The sequence below is a fragment of the Oppia nitens genome, unplaced genomic scaffold (genome assembly GCF_028296485.1).
Source record: "Oppia nitens isolate AA-2021 unplaced genomic scaffold, nextdenovo-longstitch-racon4-pilon3 scaffold31_pilon_pilon_pilon, whole genome shotgun sequence".
Classification (NCBI taxonomy): Eukaryota; Metazoa; Arthropoda; class Arachnida; order Sarcoptiformes; family Oppiidae; genus Oppia; species Oppia nitens.
The window spans coordinates 652,501-662,500 of NW_026533212.1; the positions used below are offsets into that span (position 1 = coordinate 652,501).

A 10,000-nucleotide genomic window follows, 5' to 3' on the forward strand; every position below is an offset into this window, starting at 1 on the left:
ATATTTATAATAAAATTTTAATGTTATTATTATTATTATTATTTAATATTTATTATTGTTATCCATTATCATGAAATAGTTTTAAGGCATTATTTATATATATTATATATATATATATATATATATATATAATGTATTTTATATATAGTAATAGTAGTTTATAATATAATAGTATTATTATTATTACAGTATATTTAAGATAATAAAAATAAATAAATAWTATATAACTTATATATTTGTATATAAAGTTTATATAAAAAATTTATTTTATATATATATATTTTTTGGACATTGACTATTTTTATCTAAGTTAAYAATATATAAATATTTTATTTATTTTTTTTTGTTTCCAATGTATTTAAATATTTTAGTAATTTTTATTTAATCTGAATTTTTATTTTAAAAAATATAWTAAATTATTTATTAATAATAGCTTTTTAAGTTTGTTTTATAATAAYWTTSATTYATAAAACTTAATGTATWATATGTATTAATAGTTAAAAATTTTTTTTAWATATATTAAAGTTTTAATAATCATTATTAATATTACATGTAAATGTACATTATGTTAATATTTWTTTARTTAATTTAGCTTGTTAAAATWAGTTTATAGTTTTAWTTTTAKTATATWTTTTTTAATGAATTACTATAATTTTATTTCTATTAWAAAGTAATTACTTTTTTTTAAAAAAATWAAATWTAAGTTTTTAATATAATAAAAAYTATTAATTTTATTATACATATAATAACTAATGTAATWTCRTTTAAATTTATTTTYAGTTAATMTAAATATTATTTAAATTAAAATCWTATTTTACCTAAAATGATGAAAAACTAATGTAATTATTTTGTTGTTAAAATTATTTTATATTATATTACTATTTAATAAAATATAAAAATAATCAAATTTTTTACATATAAAAAATTTAGATATTTAGCTATTTTATATAATTTGTCAATCAAATTAAAACACACACACACACACACACACACACACACACACACACACACACACACACACACACACACACACACACACACACACACACACACACACACACACACACACACACACACACACACACACACACACACACACACACACACACACACACACACACACACACACACACACACACACACACACACATACAGACACCAGTTGTGTATTTAATTTAATAAAGCMGTCAATCAATCAGTCAGTTAGTGTTGTGTTGTCATTATAAATATTTTAGGCGACACCTTATATATAATATATATATATATWTATATATATATATATATATATATATATATATATATCAATAGATATACAGAAATATAATAGATTATATATAGGGATCAAATAGTATTACACATTGAAGTACTGTATAATATATATATATATATATATATAATAAAACAGGAATATTCTGTGTGTGTGTGTGTGTTKTATATACAGAATCGTAAAGTCAATGGTAGGAGTCATATATATACAGAGATAGGCGCGCACTCGTAGCACATATATGTATATATATATATATATAGAGAGAGAGAGAGAGAGAGAGAGAGAGAGAGAGAGAGAGAGAGATTATGACTGTCTATGTGTGTGTGTGTGTGTGTGTGTGTGTGTTGAGCACCGTTAGTCAAAAAGTGAGAGAGATATAGATAGTCGGCAATAGAGAGAGAGATAGATAGACACATAACATATGATAGTATGTGTTGACTGTTATGGGAAACCTATTACYAGTACTACTAATACTAATAAAACAAACCAAAAATAATAATATMTAAAAAAACTGTTGATAACTAAAGCAACAAAAAAAATATATATATATATAATTTTTTCCTAAAAAAWATTAATTTAAATATTCAGTATTTTGTTGAWWATTTTTTTTAAAAAAAACTTTATTATTATATGTAATGTTAATCAGTGATTATTATTATTAWATTGAATATTAGTTATATATTACTAATATTAAACTTTTTATATTATTATTTATTTCATAAAAAATRTTAGTTTTTAATAATATTTATATGAATTAATATTTTTTAAAAATAACTAAATAATTTGAAACTTTACTTAATTTATTAGTAGTTTTTTTCATTGTGTGTATAGTTTAATGTTTTTTATATATATATAATATAATTCAATGATATTAGTTGAACATAAAAAATATATATTGTTTTTTATTAATAAAATAAATTTATAATGTGCTAAAAAAATCAAAATCAAAAAAAGTTATTGTATTATTAATTTTAATTGAAAACAAAAATAATTTATTAAATTTTATAAAAAAAGTTATGTAAAATATTATGATAACTACCTTGAGTTTCAATGTAATAATAAATTATTGTTTGTTTGTTTGTATAAAATATTATATATATATAATAAATATTTTAAATAATAATTATTATTATTATTTAAAAAATAAATTATTAAATTCAAGTTTAACCCCTCAACAAAAAAATACATCATTCATATCAACATAAAATGTGATTTTTAATATTTATTTATTTTTAAAAAAAATTAATTAATTAATTAATTATAATTTAATAAATAAATTARAAATATTTGTGATAACATYATCTAAATAAMAAAAATAATTTTTAGAAAAAATATTATTAATAATTATTAATCTATTATTAAATTAAATATATATTTATTGGATTTTTTATATGTATAAAAAAAATATATATATTTAATTTGGTGCCAATTTTTAAAAAAAAAATATTATCAACTAAAAAATACATATATTAAATAATAAAAATATTATTAATAATAATTAATTAATAATAATAATGTTTAATAATAATAATAATATAATAGTAACAAAATTATTAGTAAACTATTTATTAATAACTATAGTATTAATTGTATTAACCGGACAATTGGTTWGTCCGGTAATCGTCAAAGAGATYAAACAGGATATATCCCGTACAACCAGGAATCTGRAMAATCAAACACTACAACAACAACAACTAGAAAACGGGAACAACGGGATTAACGGGAATAGRCGGCTAAAAATAGCCGTATTGGGACCGGTTAGCAACGATTCACCCTACAGTCTCAATCGGATACTGCCGGCCATATTGCTRGCCATCCGKACCATTGAACAGGAAAGYCGCCAAWCGGGTGGCCAGAAATGGTTGGGCGGTTGGCATCGKGGRGTSGACTTGCTCTACAGGGATACCCAATGTTCGTCAACATTGGGACCGTTGGCTGCGTTTGATTTCTATACGACGTCAAGTGTCGACGTTTTTCTGGGTCCGCTRTGTCCCTATGTATTGGCACCGGTCAGCCGGTATTCATCATTTGGGAACTACCGATACTGACCACCGGTGGCCAAGAAGAAGGTTTCGATCAGAAAGAGCGGGACTATCGGTCGCTGACCCGTATGAACGGGTCGTTCAAACAGGTCGGCCATGTTTTTGTTGAGGTAATTGAAAAATTATTGATTTAATTAATATAATAATTATTTATATTTATTATTAATAAATTATTTAGTTTTTTAATTTTAATTGAATTTAATTAATATTTATTTAGAAATTAAATTATTATTAATTAATTAATATAATAATTATTTATATTTATTATTAATAAATTATATAGTTTTTATAATTTATTTAATTTGAATTTTATTGATTATAATGATATTTATTTAGAAATTAAAATTATTAATTAATATAATAATTATTTATATTTATTATTAATAAATTATTTAGTTTTATTTAATTAATTAATTTTGAATTTTAATTGAATATAATTAATATTTATTTAGAAATTAAAAAAGTAATTATATTTTTTAGCTATATTTCATAACTATAGTAAAAATATATAGTATTACTATTTAATCAAATTTTTTTTAAATTAATTTTTAACATTGTTTAACCATTTTGGTTTTAAAATATTAATTTTATTATTTTTTTGTCATAAATAAAAAACAACWACAAAATAACTATTAAATATTTATASAAACAATTTTTATAATTTAATAACTATTAAATATTTWGAWTTAATTTAAKCCCWTTAAATCCTTTAAATTTATTTTTTTCAWAAATCTAATTAAATTAAAAATCTATTATTTCTAAATTWATCATTTAATTGTTAAAATATTTATTTTCTAAAAAATAACAAATAYTAATACTATATATTTTTRTGTTTTATTTTAAACTATTTTAAATATATGTGTGAATTATATCTATTTAATAATAATATAATAATAATATTGAATGATATTATTCATAGTTTTTTTATTGTTGTAATAGTTATTAATTAACAAAAAAAAAGTTTTAATTAGTTAACAGCAAAAAAAATCATAAAGTTTTTAAGGATTTTTTGTTGTTTGTTTGTGTGTATATAAAGTTTAAATTATTATTATTATTAATAATACAGTATTTATTTTATATGTATTWTATATATATATATATATATATATKTGTTAATAATGTTAATGTCAAACAACAAGTTGCTTAAAATGATTAGTCAAATGATATGCAAATATGTTTTAATACATATACTAAATATACAGTATATATATATATATATATATTGTTGGATAAGTAAATGGCATTAATTTTTTTTTTGAATATATTATGGGATCAATATATATATATATATATACAGTATATATATATATATATATATATATACAGTATATATATATATATATATATATATATATAGTTATATACCGGTAGACAATATTTTATTTTTATTTTATTTTTTATGATTTTGTTTTTAATATACTTAACGAAAAAAAAATAAATAAAACTTATTATCTGTTTTTTGTTTAGTGAAATARAAAATTATAATAATTTATTTAATATAATAATAATAATAATAAATATTGTATTTATTATTAYATTTTAAGCCCCAAACTAAATGATAAAACTAATTAAACAAACAAACAAAAAATTATGGGATTTAATACACAACTAATATTATATGAAAAAAATGATTTTTATTATTATTATCACACATTTAATCAATTAATTAATAGTCAGGCAATTAGTTATATATATATAAATAAATAAATATATAAAACTTTTTTTTATYAAGTATTRTTTTATCAAATATATATATATATATCAATTGAATTTATATATTAGAAATAATGCCACAAAAATTTWTATTTAAATAATATTTAAATATTAAAAACAACAACAAAAAATTATTTTRTTATCTAATAAATTATTTAATRATTTAATAATTAAATAGTAATTTTYCAAAAAAAAATAAATAATTAATTAATTTTCATAAATTATAATTTAAATAAAATTTATTTTAAACATTATTATTATTATTATTAGTAATATTAATCTTGTTGTGTGTGTGTGAGTGTTAATAAATTAATGTAATATTAATACATAATTATAGTATGATTTTTGCAATATATGAAATATAAATATATATATGAAAATTATTATTTGTTAAAATGATTTTGTTTTTTATAAWWAAAATTATGACAAAATTTATAGTAAATATAAATTAAAAATAAATATATATAATAATAATTAATTTTAATTTATTATATATTGTTTTTTTTGTTGTTTAGATTTTTAAAAATTTTTCTTTAATATGTTTATATGTGTGTGAAAAATATGACACTAATTATTAAMTTTTAAAAAAAAAAATAATAATTTTTAATAATAATAATAATAATACTTTATTTTAGTATTATTTTGTGTGAAAACATTATTTCATATTTATATAWAACACAATATCAAATGACATGAAAATTATATAATTATTTTTTTTGAGGAATTTATATATTAAAAAAAACTGTAAAACCGATTAAAATAAAAATAATTAATTAATACTAAATTTTTTWWAAGAAACTATTTGTTGGATAATAAAAATTAATTAAAATCAGTTTATAGTTATTTAGGTAACAATATATACAGTATATACAGTATATACAGTATATACAGTATATACAGTATATACAGTATATACTGTTTATAGGTTTTCTGTTTGATATAAATTATMCACAAAAAAMCAAAATTAATGTRTATTTTATATTAGGATATCTATTATAATATATATATAATAGTAGTAATGGATTAAATGCTAAACAAAATTTTTAAAGACAATATTAAAGTTTTTTTGTTAGTATCCTATCTATACGTTAACAATATATATATATATATATATATATATATATAAAGTATTTTCAAATATAATAAATATTTGTTAACAAATTACTTAACAAATCACTGRAAATAATTTTTTTTTGTAAATATCTATTATCTATTGTATTATATATAGTATACAATAATATATATATATAAACACTATGTAAACAAATAGTTTATTTTAAAAATCAATTGGAAAATAACTTATTTTTTAATAACAAAAATATTGTTTGTTTGTATTGTATWGTAACCAAAAAAAATAAATTGTTTTTATAATATATATATATACATAAAACTATAAAAAATGATTATAAATTAAATTTGACTGCACATTAAACGTATTTTTTTTTAAAATATAAATAAAATTAATTGATATAATTTTCAACAACAACAACAACAACAAAAATAAATATTATTAAACTAATTGGTTAGTTGTTTATTATTAGTTAATATATTTAATATATATATATAACATACTATGATATTGAAAATATATTATAATAATAATTAAATATTCATTTAATTTTTATTTTTCTATCTATAGCTACATATGATATAATAATATTTATTTATCGCCATTCAATKTTTTTCAATTTAGGAAAATTAATTTTATCATATTTACAATCCTATATATATATAGGTATATATATATATATATATATATATATAGATATATATTTACAGTACATGTTTTCATTGGCAAACATTTAGATTTTTTTGTTTGTTTGTTWTTTGCTATTTGTATGTTATAACAAAAATATTTATWTCCTATATATTTGATTTATGTGTATATATTATTATTATTATTATATAATTTTATAGTTTAGCAGCTCCTGTATCCAACCATCCATATATATATATATACAGTATATATAATCCCTGAGCGTATAGAAAAATAATTATATATATATATATATATATTTATATATATATAATGTATATTATATATGTTTGCTACCCCACACACCCACTAAACTTATAGTTTATATATATATATATATATATTTTATTGAATTATATATTATATAATACTAATAAAAACAATAATAATAAAAAACAACTATAGATATTGTATATGCATTTTTTGAAATATTTTTTTTGAAATATTAAATTTTAAATAATACAAAAAAAATTAATTAAATTTATTGTGTGTGTGTGTGCACAAYGTTTAGTAATACAATATGCAAACAAATTTTATGTAAAAAAATAATAATAATAATTGCTTTTTWAAATATAAAATTGTTATTTATATCAGATTTTATTTTGTATTTTTTGTTTGTTTGTTAACAAAATAGATATTTTTTTAGTAAATAATATTTTTTTARAAAAAATTGTTTTTATTATAAATTACTTGTTTAAATATTTGTGATWATAATAATAATGAGATTATTATTATTATTAATATTGATATTTATAATTAAATATAAAAATTAATAATTTTATATATATATATATATATGATATTTAAAATAATCCGACTAATAGTTGTTTAGATTRAAATAAAAATAATAATTTAATTATTTATTACATAAAAAAAAAAATATATCATATATTTTTGTTGTTAAAAATAATTGTTTATTTTTAGGATAATCTAATTTAATTGCTTATCTATGTAACAATTTTTTGTGTTAWACTTATATTTATWAAACAAAAAAARTATTATTAAAAAAAACTTTATCTAAAARTTAATGTAATTTTTTTTAAATATACAATACTTATAGAAAAATAATTTATTGATAATAATTATAATAATAATAATAATATATTATTAAAGCATTTATTTRGCGATTATTTTTTTAAGACTAAATTATAMTMAACTTTTATATATATAAACTATGTATATATATATATATARATATTTAGTATACATATATGTTTGTTAACAAAATAATTTTAATAGTAATTAATGATTCAAATTAATTAAGTTTATCTCTACAATTGTCTAAACAATTAATTAGCAATTTATATATATATATATATATATATATTATTTTATTTAGTTATAGATAATTGTTAGGTTATGTTAACTAGAAATTTATTTATTTAATTATAAATACAATTATTAACATTAATATAAACAAAATAATAATAATACTTATGTATCGAAATTAGTAAAAAAGTACAATTAAAATAAATGTTTTAATAATTATATTTTAATTTTATAGTTTATATAATAGTTTTAATAATAATAATAATAATAACTTTTTAATGTTCAATAAATAATATATTTTTWATGATTATTAAWACARTATTATTGGGTTTTTTTTTCACCAGATTTTTCAAWTWRCAATTGATTAGTAAATCAATAATAATTATAAAATATTTATTATTTAATTGGTTTACTATATATAATATAATATAAATACTACAAAAATTATTAATATTAATATTATTAGTATTATTAGACTATTAATTACTGTATGTATATGTTATTAAAATACAATATTATTACAAATTTTTTTACTTAATTGTATTATAGTTACTAAAAAAATAATATAAAAAAATTAATTAGAATTAATTAAAAAAAATATTTTTTATAAGTATATATATATATAACTATTTTATGATTTAAATTCTATATTAAATTTGTTTAAAATAAAATTATTAATTTATATATTCATAATAATAATAATAATAATAATTTTTTAATGTTCAATAAGTAATATATTTTTAACGATTATTAATACAGTATTATTGGGTTTTTTTCACCAGATTTTTCAATTAGCAATTGATTAGTAAATCAATAATAATTATAAAATATTTATTATTTAATTGATTTATATATATATATATATATATATATATATATATATATATATAATATACAATAAATGCCCCAAAAATTAATTATTATTAGACTATTAATTACTGTTTGCTTAATTAAAACTAAATATTATTATTAAATATTTACTTAATTGTATTATAGTTACTAAAAAAAAAATTTTTTAAAAAATATTACTTATAAGTATATATAAACTATTTTATGATTTAAATTCTATACTAAATTTGTTTAAAATTATTAATATATATATATTCAATAATAATAATAATAATAATTTTTATCWATTTTTTTGCGCTTATATATAGCTATTACARCGTTTTCAATGGGAAGTGGTTGGACTGGTATTTCACGACTACGAGGACCGTAGCCGWGGMCATAGTAGCTGTTATTTTACRTTGAGTGCTGTSTATACCCGGTTGGGTAGGAAAATGAATTTTCATACCAGTTTCGATGATACCCTACCAGACAATAACTATAGGGAACTGTTGGCTAGTATATCGAAAAAAGCTAGAAGTAAGTGTAGTTTAATTAATTAATTTTTTTGTAAAAATAAAAAATAAAATCTTAAATTAAGTAATYTTTATRGTTTACTTATAATGATTATATGATTATAGTATATATTAATATATTGTATATTTTAGTTTATATCTGGAAAAAACAGGCCGAGGATTATGTGTGTGTGTSTRTGTGTRTGTATGTGTGTGTAAGTGTGTTGTGTGTATGTGTTCTATGTATGTGTATGTGTGTGTATGTGTGTGTATGTGTGTGTATGTGTGTGTTTATGTGTGTGTATGTGTGTGTATGTGTRTGTATGTGTGTGTATGTGTGTGTATGTGTGTGTATGTGTGTGTATGTGTGTGTATGTGTGTGTATGTGTGTGTATGTGTGTGTATGTGTGTGTATGTGTGTGTATGTGTGTGTATGTGTGTGTATGTGTGTGTATGTGTGTGTGTATGTGTGTGTATGTATGTGTGTGTATTTGTGTGTATAAGTGTGTGTATGTGTATATGTGTGTGTATATGTGTGTGTAAGTGTGTGTAAGTGTGTATATGTGTGTGTAAGTGTGTGTAAGTGTGTATATGTGTGTGTAAGTATGTGTAA

The 10,000-nt window shown here is 16.9% G+C and overlaps 1 pseudogene; it reads left to right on the top strand.

The window, feature by feature from the left end:
- The first annotated feature begins 1,902 nt into the window (after positions 1-1,902).
- LOC128956602 (atrial natriuretic peptide receptor 1-like) overlaps positions 1,903-10,000 on the top strand; it is a 63,598-nt pseudogene continuing 55,500 nt past the window's right edge.